The sequence below is a fragment of the Syngnathus typhle genome, unplaced genomic scaffold (genome assembly GCF_033458585.1).
Source record: "Syngnathus typhle isolate RoL2023-S1 ecotype Sweden unplaced genomic scaffold, RoL_Styp_1.0 HiC_scaffold_33, whole genome shotgun sequence".
In the NCBI taxonomy this organism is placed as follows: domain Eukaryota; kingdom Metazoa; phylum Chordata; class Actinopteri; order Syngnathiformes; family Syngnathidae; genus Syngnathus; species Syngnathus typhle.
The window spans coordinates 84,849-100,439 of NW_026871939.1; the positions used below are offsets into that span (position 1 = coordinate 84,849).

Below are 15,591 nucleotides of genomic sequence, written 5' to 3' on the forward strand. Positions count from 1 at the left end.
ACCCACATTAAACCGGAAGTGACCCAAATAAACCGGAAGTGACCCCAAATAGACCGGAAGTGACCCCAAATAGACCGGAAGTGACCTCTGGTCAACCGGAAGTGACCCCAAATCAAACCGGAAGTGACCCAAAATGAACCGGAAGTGACCTTTTTAGACCGGAAATGACCCCAAATAAACCGGAGGTGACCTCAGCTAAACCGGAAGTGACCTGTTTTAAACCGGAAGTGACCCAAATAAACCGGAAGTGACCCAAATTAGACCGGAAATGACCCGAATCAAGCCGGAAGTGACCTTATTTCAACACTAAGTGCCCCAAATAGCTACATTTGCGCTAACGTCTTCGTTTTTTGTCCGATTTAACCCGTTTCAACATTTTTACCCCAAAAGTGAACCTCCTGAGGCCGTTTTTTTTGGTTTTGTTCCAAATTTAGAAAGATTTTGGCGCAATTGCTTTTTTTTATTTTCCCATTCATTCTCTATGGGGATTCAACATTTGCTCTAACTTCTACATTTTTTAACTGATTCAACCCGTTCCAACTTTCAACTGTTCATCTTTTGCCTACCTATTCCACAACTTCCCACTTACCAACAATTCCAAATTTAAAATTCAACCAAATTCTCCAAAATTTCGTTTTTCTACTCTAACTTCTACATTTTTCTACCGATTCAACCCATTCCAACTTTCAACTGTTCATCTTTTGCCTACCTATTCCACAACTTCCCACTTACCAAATATTCCAAACTTTCAATTTTGAAATTCACCACAAATTCTCCAAATATTCTACATTTCTCAAGTAATTCAACACGTTTCAACATCGTTCGGCAGCATTCCCCGAAAAAGTTATTCATACATTTCGCCTTCACACGCAATTTCTCCAGAAATTGCAAAATTCTAGTTATTATTATTATTCTATTTTATTCCCGCCACTTTTTTGTCCCGTTTCATCTTCCACATAATTCATCCGATTCACTCCATTCCACTTTTCACGTATTCCAAATATTCACGACATGAGCGCTTGTATTTTTCTCATTCCGAAAATTTTCCGATTCCGCAAAATTCCCAAAATTCCGACAAATTTTTCCCCATCCATTCTTAATGGCACATTCGACATTTCACAAAATTTCGTGTTTCACCTCTAACTTCTACATTTTTCAACCGATTCAACCCATTCCAACTTTCAACTGTTCATCTTTTGCCTACCTATTCCACAACTTCCCACTTACCAAAAATTCCAAATTTTCAAATTTGAAATTCAACCAAAATTCTCTCAAATTCCGTTATTCCACTCTAATTTCTACATTTTTCAACCGATTCAACCCATTCCAACTTTCAACTGTTCATCTTTTGCCTACCTATTCCACAACTTCCCACTTACCAAAAATTCCAAATTCTCAAATTTGAAATTCAACCAAAATTCTCTAAAATTTCGTTTTTCTACTGTAATTTCTACATTTTTCGACCGATTCAACCCATTCCAAATGCATTCACCTTATGCTTCCCACATTCATTCCCATTCACCCCCACTTCCACTACGCTTACACATTCAACCCTTGACCCCCAATTCCAGTGTGGCGGCCATCTTGGATTGACCCTCAAGTGCCCCCAATGAACCCAAAATGAACCGGAAGTGCCCCAAATCAAACCGAAAGTGACCCCAAATAGACCGGAAGTGACCTCAGGTAAACCGGAAGTGACCCCAAATCAAACCGGAAGTGACCCCAAATGTACCGGAAGTGACCCAAAATGTACCGGAAGTGACCTTTTTAGACCGGAAATGACCCCTAATAAACCGGAAGTGACCTCAGACGAACCGGAAGTGACCCAAATTAAACCGGAAGTGACCCAAATAAACCGGAAGTGACCCCAAATAGACCGGAAGTGACCCCAAATAGACCGGAAGTGACCTCTGGTAAACCGGAAGTGACCCCAAATCAAACCGGAAGTGACCCAAAATGAACCGGAAGTTACCTTTTTAGACCGGAAATGACCCCAAATAAACCGGAAGTGACCTCAGCTAAACCGGAAGTGACCTGTTTTAAACCGGAAGTGACCCAAATAAACCGGAAGTGACCCCAAATAGACCGGAAGTGACCCGAATCAAACCGGAAGTGACCTTATTTCAACACTGAATGGCCCAAATAGCTACATTTGCGCTAACTTTTTCGTTTTTTGTCTGATTTAACCCGTTTCAACATTTTTACCCCAAAAGTGAACCTCCTGAGGGCGTTTTTTTTGTTTTGTTCCAAATTTAGAAAGATTTTGGCGCAATTGCTTTTTTTTGTTTTCCCATTCATTCTCTCTGGGGATTCAACATTTGCTCTAACTTCTACATTTTTTGACTGATTCAACCCGTTCCAACTTTCAACTGTTCATCTTTTGCCTACCTATTCCACATCTTCCCACTTACCAAAAATTCCAAATTTGAAATTCAACCAAATTCTCCAAAATGTCGTTTTTCTACTCTAATTTCTACATTTTTCAACCGATTCAACCCATTCCAACTTTCAGCTGTTCATCTTTTGCCTACCTATTCCACAACTTCCCACTTACCAAATATTCCAAACTTTCAATTTTGAAATTCACCACAAATTCTCCAAATATTCTACATTTCTCAAGTAATTCAACACGTTTCAACATCGTTCGGCAGCATTCCCCGAAAAAGTTATTCATACATTTCGCCTTCACACGCAATTTCTCCAGAAATTGCAAAATTCTAGTTATTCTTCTATTTTATTCTCCTCACTTTTTTGTCCCGCTTCTTCTTTCACAAAATTCACCCGATTCACTCCATTCCACTTTTCACGTATTCCAAATATTCAGGAAAGGGTGGCTTGTATTTTTCTCATTCCGAAAATTTTCCGATTCCGCAAAATTCCCCAAATTCCGACAAATTTTTCCCCATTCATTCTTAATGGCACATTCAACATTTCACATTTACGTCGTTCCAATTTGAAATTCACATCATTCAACACATTCTAATCACATTCGGAAGGATTCTCGACATTCCCAAAATTCCCAAATTCAAAAATTTCACGTTTTCACGTTAAAAATTCCGACAAAATTTCGCAAAATTTCGTTTTTCACCTCTAATTTCCACAATTTTCAACCGATTCAGCCCATTCCAACTTTCAACTGTTCATTTTTTGCCTACCTATTCCACAACTTCCCACGTACCAAAAACTTCACATCTTTTATTTTGAAATTCAACCAAAATTCTCTAAAATTTCGTTTTTCTACTCTAATTTCTACATTTTTCAACCGATTCAACCCATTCCAACTTTCAACTGTTCATCATTTTCTCTACCTATTCCACAACTTCCCACTTACCAAAAACTTCACATCTTTTATTTTGAAATTCACACCCAATTCTCCAATATTTCCTTTTTCCCTTCTCATTTCTACATTTTTCAACCGATTCAACCCATTCCAACTTTCAACTGTTCATCATTTTTCTACCTATTCCACAACTTCCCACTTACCTAAAACTTCACATCTTTTATTTTGAAATTCACACCCAATTCCTTTTTCCCTTCTCATTTCTACATTTTTAGACCGATTCAACCCATTCCAACTTTCAACTGTTCATCATTTTTCTACCTATTCCACAACTTCCCACTTACCAAAAACTTCACGTCTTTTATTTTGAAATTCACACCCAATTCCTTTTTCCCTTCTCATTTCTACATTTTTCAACCGATTCAACCCATTCCAACTTTCAATTGTCATATCATTTTTCTACCTATTCCACAACTTCCCACTTACCAAAAACTTCACATCTTTTATTTTGAAATTCAACCAAAATTCTCTAAAATTTCGTTTTTCTACTCTAATTTCTACATTTTTCAACCGATTCAACCCATTCCAACTTTCAACTGTTCATCATTTTTCTACCTATTCCACAACTTACCAAAAACTTCACATCTTTTATTTTGAAATTCACACCCAATTCTCCAATATTTCCATATTCCCTTCTCATTTCTACATTTTCAACCGGTTCAACCCTTTCCAACTTTCAACTGTTCATCATTTTTCTCCCTATTCCACAACTTACCAAAAACTTCACATCTTTTATTTTGAAATTCACCACAAATTCTCCAAATATTCTACATTTCTCAAGTAATTCTACACGTTTCAACATCGTTCTGCAGCATTCCCCGAAGAAGTTATTCATACATTTCGCCTTCACACGCAATTTCTCCAGAAATTGCAAAATTCTAGTTGTGTGAAGGCGAAGGCCTTCACACATATGTTATTCTACTCCATTCACTTTATTATTATTATTATTGTGTGAAGGCGAAGGCCTTCACACATATGTTATTCTACACCATTCTCTATTATTATTATTATTATTATTCTCTACGTTTCTCCACACTTTTTCGACACGTTTCATCTTCCACATAATTCATCCGATTCACTCCATTCCACTTTTCACGTATTCCAAATATTCACGCGACGAGCGCTTGTATTTTTCTCGTTCCGAAAATTTTCCGATTCCGCAAAATTCCCAAAATTCCGACAAATTTTTCCCCATTCATTCTTAATGGCACATTCGACATTTCACATTTACGTCGTTCCAATTTGAAATTCACATCATTCAGCACATTCTAATCACATTCGGAAGGATTCTCGACATTCCCAAAATTCCCAAATTCGAAAATTTCACGTTTTCACGTTAAAAATTCCGACAAATTATCACAAAATTTCGTTTTTCACCTCTAACTTCTACATTTTTCAACCGATTCAACTCGTTCCAACTTTCAACTGTTCATCTTTTGCCTACCTATTCCACAACGTCCCACTTACCAAAAACTTCACATCTTTTATTTTGAAATTCAACCAAAATTCTCTAAAATTTCGTTTTTCTACTCTTATTTCTACATTTTTCAACCGATTCAACCCATTCCAACTTTCAACTGTTCATTATTTTTCTACTGATTCCACAACTTCCCACTTACCAAAAGCTTCACATCTTTTATTTTGAAATTCACACCCAATTCCTTTTCCCTTCTCATTTCTACATTTTTCAACCGATTCAACCCATTCCAACTTTCAACTGTTCATCATTTTTCTACCTATTCCACAACTTCCCACGTCCAAAAAACTTCACATCTTTTATTTTGAAATTCCCACCCAATTCCTTTTTCCCTTCTCATTTCTACATTTTTCAACCGATTCAACCCATTCCAACTTTCAACTGTTCATCATTTTTCTACCTATTCCACAACTTCCCACTTACCAAAAACTTCACATCTTTTATTTTGAAATTCACACCCAATTCCTTTTTCCCTTCTCATTTCTACATTTTTCAACCGATTCAACCCATTCCAAATTTATTCACTTAATTCACCTTATTCTTCCCACATTCACTCCCATTCACCCCCACTTCCACTATGCTTACACAATTCAACCCTTGACCCCCAATTCCAGTGTGGCGGCCATCTTGGATGACCCTGAAGTGCCACCAATGAACCCAGAATGAACCGGAAGTGGCCCAAATCAAACCGAAAGTGACCCCAAATACACCGGAAGTGACCTCAGGTAAACCGGAAGTGACCCCAAATCAAACCGGAAGTGACCCCAAATGTACCGGAAGTGACCTTTTTAGACTGGAAATGACCCCTAATAAACCGGAAGTGACCTCAGACGAACCGGAAGTGACCCAAATTAAACCGGAAGTGACCCAAATAAACCGAAAGTGACCCCAAATAGACCGGAAGTGACCTCTGCTAAACCGGAAGCGACCCCAAATCAAACCAGAAGTGACCCCAAATGAACCGGAAGTGACCTTTTTAGACCGGAAGTGACCCCAAATAAACCGGAAGTGACCTCAGCTAATCCGGAAGTGACCTGTATTAAACCGGAAGTGTCCCAAATAAACCGGAAGTGGCCCAAATTAGACCGGAAATGACCCGAATCAAGCCGGAAGTGACCTTATTTCAACACTAAGTTCCCCAAATAGCTACATTTGCGCTAACGTCTTCGTTTTTTGTCCGATTTAACCCGTTTCAACATTTTTACCCCAAAAGTGAACCTCCTGAGGCCGTTTTTTTTGCTTTTGTTCCAAATTTAGAAAGATTTTGGCGCAATTGCTTTTTTTTATTTTCCCATTCATTCTCTATGGGGATTCAACATTTGCTCTAACTTCTACATTTTTTAACTGATTCAACCCGTTCCAACTTTCAACTGTTCATCTTTTGCCTACCTTTTCCACAACTTCCCACTTACCAACAATTCCAAATTTAAAATTCAACCAAATTCTCCAAAATTTCGTTTTTCTACTCTAACTTCTACATTTTTCTACCGATTCAACCCATTCCAACTTTCAACTGTTCATCTTTTGCCTACCTATTCCACAACTTCCCACTTACCAAATATTTCAAACTTTCAAGTTTGAAATTCACCACAAATTCTCCAAATATTCTACATTTCTCAAGTAATTCAACACGTTTCAACATCGTTCGGCAGCATTCCCCGAAAAAGTTATTCATACATTTCGCCTTCACACGCAATTTCTCCAGAAATTGCAAAATTCTAGTTATTATTATTATTCTATTTTATTCCCGCCACTTTTTTGTCCCGTTTCATCTTCCACATAATTCATCCGATTCACTCCATTCCACTTTTCACGTATTCCAAATATTCACGACATGAGCGCTTGTATTTTTCTCATTCCGAAAATTTTCCGATTCCGCAAAATTCCCAAAATTCCGACAAATTTTTCCCCATCCATTCTTAATGGCACATTCGACATTTCACAAAATTTCGTGTTTCACCTCTAACTTCTACATTTTTCAACCGATTCAACCCATTCCAACTTTCAACTGTTCATCTTTTGCCTACCTATTCCACAACTTCCCACTTACCAAAAATTCCAAATTTTCAAATTTGAAATTCAACCAAAATTCTCTCAAATTCCGTTATTCCACTCTAATTTCTACATTTTTCAACCGATTCAACCCATTCCAACTTTCAACTGTTCATCTTTTGCCTACCTATTCCACAACTTCCCACTTACCAAAAATTCCAAATTCTCAAATTTGAAATTCAACCAAAATTCTCTAAAATTTCGTTTTTCTACTCTAATTTCTACATTTTTCGACCGATTCAACCCATTCCAAATGCATTCACCTTATGCTTCCCACATTCACTCCCATTCACCCCCACTTCCACTACGCTTACACATTCAACCCTTGACCCCCAATTCCAGTGTGGCGGCCATCTTGGATTGACCCTCAAGTGCCCCCAATGAACCCAAAATGAACCGGAAGTGCCCCAAATCAAACCGAAAGTGACCCCAAATAGACCGGAAGTGACCTCAGGTAAACCGGAAGTGACCCCAAATCAAACCGGAAGTGACCCCAAATGTACCGGAAGTGACCTTTTTAGACCCGAAATGACCCCTAATAAACCGGAAGTGACCCAAATCAAACCGGAAGTGACCCAAATAAACCGGAAGTGATCCCAAATAGACCGGAAGTGACCTCTGGTAGACCGGAAGTGACCCAAAATAAACCCGGAAGTGACCCCAAATGAACCGGAAGTGACCCCAAATGAACCGGAAGTGACCCCAAATGAACCGGAAGTGACCTCAGCTAAACCGGAAGTGACCTGTTTTAAACCGGAAGTGACCAAAATAAACCGGAAGTGACCCAAATTAGACCGGAAATGACCCGAATCAAGCCGGAAGTGACCTTATTTCAATACTAAGTGCCCCAAATAGCTACATTTGCGCTAACGTCTTTGTTTTTTGTCCGATTTAACCCGTTTCAACATTTTTACCCCAAAAGTGAACCTCCTGAGGCCGTTTTTTTGGTTTTGTTCCAAATTTAGAAAGATTTTGGCGCAATTGCTTTTTTTTATTTTCCCATTCATTCTCTATGGGGATTCAACATTTGCTCTAACTTCTACATTTTTTAACTGATTCAACCCGTTCCAACTTTCAACTGTTCATCTTTTGCCTACCTATTCCACAACTTCCCACTTACCAAAAATTCCACATTTTCAAATTTGAAATTCAACCAAAATTCTCTGAAATTCAGTTTTTCTACTCTCATTTCTACATTTTTCGACCGATTCAACCCATTCCACATTTATTCCCCTTATTCACCTTATGCTTCCCACATTCACTCCCATTCACCCCCACTTCCACTATGCTTCCCACATTCACTCCCATTCACCCCCACTTCCACTACGCTTACACAATTCAACCCTTGACCCCCAATTCCAGTGTGGCGGCCATCTTGGATGACCCTGAAGTGCCACCAATGAACCCAGAATGAACCGGAAGTGCCCCAAATCAAACCGAAAGTGACCCCAAATAGACCGGAAGTGACCTCAGGTAAACCGGAAGTGACCCCAAATCAAACCGGAAGTGACCCCAAATGTACCGGAAGTGACCTTTTTAGACCAGAAATGACCCCTAATAAACCGGAAGTGACCTCAGACGAACCGGAAGTGACCCAAATTAAACCGGAAGTGACCCAAATAAACCGGAAGTGACCCCAAATAGACCGGAAGTGACCCCTATTAGACCGGAAGTGACCTCGGGTAAACCGGAAGTGACCCCAAATCAAACCGGAAGTGACCCCAAATGAACCGGAAGTGACCTTTTTAGACCGGAAATGGCCCCAAATAAACCGGAAGTGACCTCAGCTAAACCGGAAGTGACCTCTGCTACACCGAAAGTGACCCAAATAGCTACATTTGCGCTAACCTTTGAATATGTGTCCTATTCAAATTCTAATATTAAGATATCCCTTTGGGTTTTCTAACAAATTGGGACTTCATTAAGGTAACATTCACAGCACTATTATGTTTATGTCCATCTTGTGTTTGTCTGTCCGCGCGTGTTGGCAACTTAGCCTCAAACGGTCCGTGCGTCTTCTTGCTATTGTTAGCACGCTAGCATCTGCGGTTGTTACTGTTAGCTTGTTAGCGCGCGTATAAACGACATATATTCTTCAAACGTTGACCGATATAGTCCTTGCGTCTTCCAGCCTTAAGACGCTTTTACGTGAGCAGTGATTAGATACATCCGCTTATCGCGATTGTTGCAGCCCGCGCGCAGTGGTCAGTCACAGACGGCGGTTATCGACAGAGACTGTTGCTGTGATTGTGTGCGTGTTTGCCAAAAAGTAAGTGTAGACATTTAAGTGTTACATTGTTTACTGTTGTGCTGTTTGTCTGCTCCCGGATTGTTTCGTGTGTGCGCCAGTTGGTTGGTGGCTTCGGCGATGCTTTACATAAGAAGTCGTTTATTTGGTGTATTTTCTCAGTGAAGCATTGCCGCTAGCTAGCTAGCATTAGCGAAACTTCCAATAGCAACTACCTTGGTCGAGCTCGGCTCCGGAGTTCAATAGGCGTAAACAGGCGGTTGCTGTGTCGAATTAAATATTTTATATTAAACATTGATTCTCTCAATAATCACAATAGTATGTATATAAATGTCTTTATTTCATCGGGACTTTTACGGTGGCGCACGGCGACCGGATATGACGTCACATTGTAGTTTTCCCCACCCTCGTGTTTACTTGTAGGCCACAAATCGGCGACCAAATATGACGTCACATTGTAGTTTTATTACGTTATGTTTACTTGGATGCAACAAATATATCTTACACAATGGTTTTCACTATTACGCATACTGTAATATAAATAAATGTTGATGTTTAGTAGACAAACAACGCATCCTATGTTGAAAAATCAATGGACATTTTGAGGTTAAATTGTTGCGTTGGAAAGTGACGTCACCACGCCAAGTCTCGCGTGAGTTATACCCGCTTATCGCGATTGTTGCAGCCCGCGCGCAGTGGTCAGTCACAGACGGCGGTTATCGACAGAGACTGTTGCTGTGATTGTGTGCGTGTTTGCCAAAAAGTAAGTGTAGACATTTAAGTGTTACATTGTTTACTGTTGTGCTGTTTGTCTGCTCCCGGATTGTTTCGTGTGTGCGCCAGTTGGTTGGTGGCTTCGGCGATGCTTTACATAAGAAGTCGTTTATTTGGTTTATTTTCTCAGTGAAGCATTGCAGCTAGCTAGCTAGCATTAGCGAAACGTCCAATAGCAACTACCTTGGTCGAGCTCGGCTCCGGAGTTCAATAGGCGTAAACAGGCGGTTGCTGTGTCGAATTAAATATTTTATATTAAACTTTGATTCTCTCAATAATCACAATAGTATGTATATAAATGTCTTTATTTCATCGGGACTTTTACGGTGGCGCACGGCGACCGGATATGACGTCACATTGTAGTTTTCCCCACCCTCGTGTTTACTTGTAGGCCACAAATCGGCGACCAAATATGACGTCACATTGTAGTTTTATTACGTTGCGTTTACTTGGATGCAACAAATATATCTTACACAATGGTTTTCACTATTACGCATACTGTAATATAAATAAATGTTGATGTTTAGTAGACAAACAACGCATCCTATGTTGAAAAATCAATGGACATTTTGAGGTTAAATTGTTGCGTTGGAAAGTGACGTCACCACGCCAAGTCTCGCGTGAGTTATACCCGCTTATCGCGATTGTTGCAGCCCGCGCGCAGTGGTCAGTCACAGACGGCGGTTATCGACAGAGACTGTTGCTGTGATTGTGTGCGTGTTTGCCAAAAAGTAAGTGTAGACATTTAAGTGTTACATTGTTTACTGTTGTGCTGTTTGTCTGCTCCCGGATTGTTTCGTGTGTGCGCCAGTTGGTTGGTGGCTTCGGCGATGCTTTACATAAGAAGTCGTTTATTTGGTTTATTTTCTCAGTGAAGCATTGCCGCTAGCTAGCATTAGCGAAACGTCCAATAGCAACTACCTTGGTCGAGCTCGGCTCCGGAGTTCAATAGGCGTAAATAGGCGGTTGCTGTGTCGAATTAGATATTTTATATTAAACTTTGATTCTTTCAATAATCACAATAGTATGTATATAAATGTCTTTATTTCATCGGGACTTTTACGGTGGCGCACGGCGACCGGATATGACGTCACATTGTAGTTTTCCCCACCCTCGTGTTTACTTGTAGGCCACAAATCGGCGACCAAATATGACGTCACATTGTAGTTTTATTACGTTGCGTTTACTTGGATGCAACAAATATATCTTACACAATGGTTTTCACTATTACGCATACTGTAATATAAATAAATGTTGATGTTTAGTAGACAAACAACGCATCCTATGTTGAAAAATCAATGGACATTTTGAGGTTAAATTGTTGCGTTGGAAAGTGACGTCACCACGCCAAGTCTCGCGTGAGTTATACCCGCTTATCGCGATTGTTGCAGCCCGCGCGCAGTGGTCAGTCACAGAAGGCGGTTATCGACAGAGACTGTTGCTGTGATTGTGTGCGTGTTTGCCAAAAAGTAAGTGTAGACATTTAAGTGTTACATTGTTTACTGTTGTGCTGTTTGTCTGCTCCCGGATTGTTTCGTGTGTGCGCCAGTTGGTTGGTGGCTTCGGCGATGCTTTACATAAGAAGTCGTTTATTTGGTTTATTTTCTCAGTGAAGCATTGCCGCTAGCTAGCTAGCATTAGCGAAACGTCCAATAGCAACTACCTTGGTCGAGCTCGGCTCCGGAGTTCAATAGGCGTAAATAGGCGGTTGCTGTGTCGAATTAGATATTTTATATTAAACTTTGATTCTTTCAATAATCACAATAGTATGTATATAAATGTCTTTATTTCATCGGGACTTTCACGGTGGCGCACGGCGACCGGATATGACGTCACATTGTAGTTTTCCCCACCCTCGTGTTTACTTGTAGGCCACAAATCGGCGACCAAATATGACGTCACATTGTAGTTTTATTACGTTGCGTTTACTTGGATGCAACAAATATATCTTACACAATGGTTTTCACTATTACGCATACTGTAATATAAATAAATGTTGATGTTTAGTAGACAAACAACGCATCCTATGTTGAAAAATCAAAGTACATTTTGTGGTTAAATTGTTGGAAAGTGACGTTACCACGCCAAGTCTCGCGTGAGTTATATCCGCTTATTGCGATTGTTGCAGCCCGCGCGCAGTGGTCAGTCACAGACGGCGGTTATCGACAGAGATTGTTGCTGTGTGTCACTTCCAGTTTATTTGGGGTAATTTCTTTATGGCAGAAATGCATGGCGTCTTTCTCCCTGCTGTCCCTGTGGAAGTTTGAACATTTTCTCCAAACATAAGAAGATTCACGTTTTTATGCTGTATTCTATCTTATTTTTCATTGGTTGAGTTTGTGTGCAACACATATTTAAAATTCCCACACCAAAATATTTGTTTGTATTTAAAAATAATATACTTTTAAAAATTTTACATTTGATGGAAATGTATGTTCAAGTACAGTACAGTAACTGATTTTTCTCTCTCTCTCTCTCTCCCTCTCTATGCAGGTGAATTGCTTTGATCAGGTAAGGTGTGGATTATAATTATTTAATTTCACTAATGGCATCAGACGCTTTCAGACCGATTTATAGTTTTTGCGGCAACAAAATTCTTTCTTCATGCTCATGATTTTTAAAGGATTTTGAAAATACTAGACTAAAGAGAAAGTAGGTTTTGGTGTTACATAGAAAGGGCTCTGAAAAAATACTGTCACAAAGATTCGAGTTTTTTTTGTGGGAGAGATTTGGCATACATTACAAAGTTTGTTGTGGTGGTGCTTGACACATTGTCCAAACTGTTACTTCCCAATTTGAACACTAGGTGTCATCCAAGTGACATTAAAAAGCTGATGTGGTGCTGTGTAAACAATAAAAGAAAAAAAGACATAAAATCGATTATCGAAATTACTGCAAGTCAAACTTGTTTGTCAACATTATAATTTCATACATCAACCCCTCACATTTTGAAACATTAAACGGCCATTGAATACCTGCCGAGCTGGACTGCAATTGACTGATTTTCTGAATCCAAATGTGTTTCGTTTAAGTGGTAACGTTTATAAAGTCAATACACCTATGGTCGCCATTTTAATTTCTCTACGGCAGAAAGGCATGGCGTCTTTAATATAATATGTTTGAATTACACAATATTTCATGAAAATTGGCTGATCATGTGAGGAGCATCCCTGGTTCTGACCATTTTGCAGATGTGTTAAAAGTGTGTTGTGGGTTCTGTGGAAGTTTGAACATTTTCTCCAAACATAAGAAGATTCACGTTTGTATGCTGTATTGTATCTTATTTTTGATCGGTAGAGTTTGTGTGCAAGAAATATTTAAAATTCCCAAACCAAAATATTTGTTTGTATTTAAAAATGTTTTTAAAAAATTTACATTTGATGGAAATGTATGCTCAAGTACAGTAACTGATTTCTCTCTCTTCCTCTCTCTGCAGTTGAATTGCTTTGATCAGGTAAGGTGTGGCTTATGATTATTTAATTTCACTAACTCATTTTCAGACAGATTTATAGTTTTTGCGGCAACAAAATAATTCTTTCTTCATGCTCTTGATTTTTACTGGATTTTGAAAATACAAGACTAAAGGGCATTGGAAAGTAGGTTTTGGTGTTAAAACAATTGGTAGCTTGTTCAATTTTCAATGACTTTTATGAGGCAGTCTTTTTACTTCTGCTATCATTACAAAGGATATATAGATACGTTCTAGTTATTTGTCTTTGAGATGCTGATTAAAGCCCAAAGCAGCACTGCATAGACACACTGCGTAGTGTGTTTGCATGCTATCTATCACCACTAATAATGCATCACGTGGTGTAATACATTTGCTGTACTCCGACGAAAGGATGTTAATGCATGTTTTATGTGTTTGTGATACCATTGGTTGAATATGTGTCATATTCAAACGCTAATATTAAGGTCACCTTTTGGGTTTTCTAACAAATTGTGACTCTTCTGTCGTGTTGTGTGCAAATAGCGACTATTCCTCATTTTTTGTATCATTGGTCTGTATGGTGGCAGGAGCATCCCCAGTTGTGACCACTGTGTGGATGTGTTTGAAGTGAATCATATTCAAATGATTATGTTCTGTTCTTGCTTAATTTTGTTTAAGTAGATTGTGTGCTAGAAATATTTAAGATATCAATATATGTGTATATTTTAAATAGTCCTGAAACATTTTGTATGTTCAAGTACAATAACTGATTCTCTTTTTGTCTCTGTTTGCAGAGTTCATTCGCTTTGACCAAAGGTGAAGTGCCGATCATATCTAGCCAGCTATCCATGCTTCCACCCATTATGCAATAAAAGTTTCATAGTGATGTTTAACTGTAAAAAATGCTGTTTGTTCTTTGTACAACATACAATTAGATGCAGAGATCCTGTCACCTGTTTGTAAATGCGTTTATACATTTAATGTACAAATGCTCTTGTTAGGAATATTACAATCTTTTAGCATTTACTGTTGTGCATTTTATCATTCATTTTATGTGGCCACATAATAAACATGTTTTTCTGCAAAGAATTGCTAACCGAATTTCACATTTTATTAAAAATTGTCATGCAAATTTAATTTAAGTCAATTTCTAGTATACGGCGGTTCAGCAGTGACAGTAAAAATAAGGTTGCAGTGCCACCATTTTTAAAGCTGACGTGAATTACAAGAGAAGTAGAAAGATGGTACCGTTGTAACAAATATTTAAACACTGTGGTTGACTTTTATGCTTTTTGTACCCCTTCTCCCCAGGCTGCCGACTGAGTCCCAACCCACCCCAACCCACCCCAACCCTCTTTGTCGCTGCTCCACCTTTTGTCTCTGACTTCTTTCACTCACTGTCCATCTTGTGGTGTTGATAAGACAATCTGATGTGTGGATAAGACAATCTGATGTGTGGATAAGACAATCTGACTTGTGGATAAGACAATCTGACTTGTGGATAAGACAAAAACCCTTTTTGGGCTGTGCATTGAAATATATCCCCTTGCATCGGGGCCTGACTGTTGAGACTTTATTACCTGTTGTGTGGAATCCAATTGAGAAAAGTGCAAGACACGAGCCATGCCACGCAAAAGCAAGAAGGCGCAAGCTGCCAAGGTAAGCTGGCAACAGCGTAAAAACAACACAGACTCTGGAAGTGCAGATAAACCAACAACTGCCAAAGAATTGATGGCCATTGGACCTGAAAACTCTATGGAGGTAATGATGTCTACATCTCATGATCCTGTAACATGTGTTTTGGCATCCTACAGTCAAAATCATCCAAAGTATGCTGATTCCAGAAACAGTCAGTGTGCTGCAAACTCTGCTACATTTCTAGCTTTCCTGCAGGAGATAGAGAATGTGACCAGTGCTCACCTGGACCTTGTTCTCGATCGAGGCAATGAGTTCTATGTGGCTACTGTGGCTGTGCTGAAAGCAGAAGGACGGTACGAACATCATCACTTGGCAACCGATGAAATCCCATCCATTGTGAATGGCTTGCACAAACAGCACGTGTTAATAAAGTATCAGTCAATGTATGGTCTTTTCAATTCCTCTATTGCTGATGTGGCATTTATGATGCTCTGTGACGGACTTCAGTGCCTGGTGTCAGAGGTAAATTATGCTCTTTTGGTTATGAATTCATTGTTTATTGCTGTTTTCCGAAACCACCAAGGCAGATATGGCTATTTTGATCCACACGCCAGAGAACGTGATGGGCTCCC

At 39.3% G+C, this 15,591-nt stretch overlaps 1 long non-coding RNA gene across 1 annotated transcript; it reads left to right on the forward strand.

Annotated features, from left to right (window-relative positions):
• Positions 1 to 11,308: 11,308 nt before the first annotated feature.
• On the forward strand, positions 11,309 to 15,376 carry LOC133147123 (uncharacterized). Its single transcript, XR_009711519.1, has 5 exons — positions 11,309 to 11,360; positions 12,385 to 12,402; positions 13,328 to 13,345; positions 14,116 to 14,137; positions 14,633 to 15,376. It is a non-coding gene; the product is annotated as an uncharacterized LOC133147123 (long non-coding RNA).
• The last annotated feature ends 215 nt before the right edge of the window (positions 15,377 to 15,591 follow it).